Source organism: Bison bison, unplaced genomic scaffold, assembly GCF_000754665.1.
Source record: "Bison bison bison isolate TAMUID 2011002044 unplaced genomic scaffold, Bison_UMD1.0 scf7180017860767, whole genome shotgun sequence".
In the NCBI taxonomy this organism is placed as follows: domain Eukaryota; kingdom Metazoa; phylum Chordata; class Mammalia; order Artiodactyla; family Bovidae; genus Bison; species Bison bison.
In genome coordinates this window covers 6,717-6,945 of record NW_011491339.1, presented here as the reverse complement: position 1 = coordinate 6,945, position 229 = coordinate 6,717, and the positions used below count along the sequence as shown (strand labels likewise).

At 39.3% G+C, this 229-nt stretch overlaps 1 protein-coding gene across 1 annotated transcript in view; it reads left to right on the top strand.

The window, feature by feature from the left end:
* Positions 1-229, top strand: part of ITIH6 (inter-alpha-trypsin inhibitor heavy chain family, member 6) — a gene marked incomplete at both ends in the record, with an annotated part of 20,324 nt that overhangs the window by 16,729 nt on the left and 3,366 nt on the right.

The window sequence follows — 229 nt, the reverse complement described above, 5'->3', positions numbered from 1 at the left end:
AGACATTTTTCCAAAGAAGACATACAGATGGCTAACAAACACATGAAAAGATGCTCAACATCACTCATTATCAGAGAAATGCAAATCAAAACCACATTGAGGTACCATTTCATGCCAGTCAAAATGGCTACAATCCAAAAGTCTACAACCAATAGATGCTGGAGAGACTGTGGAGAAAAGGGAACCCTCTTACACTGTTGGTGGGAATGCAAACTAGTATAGCCACTAT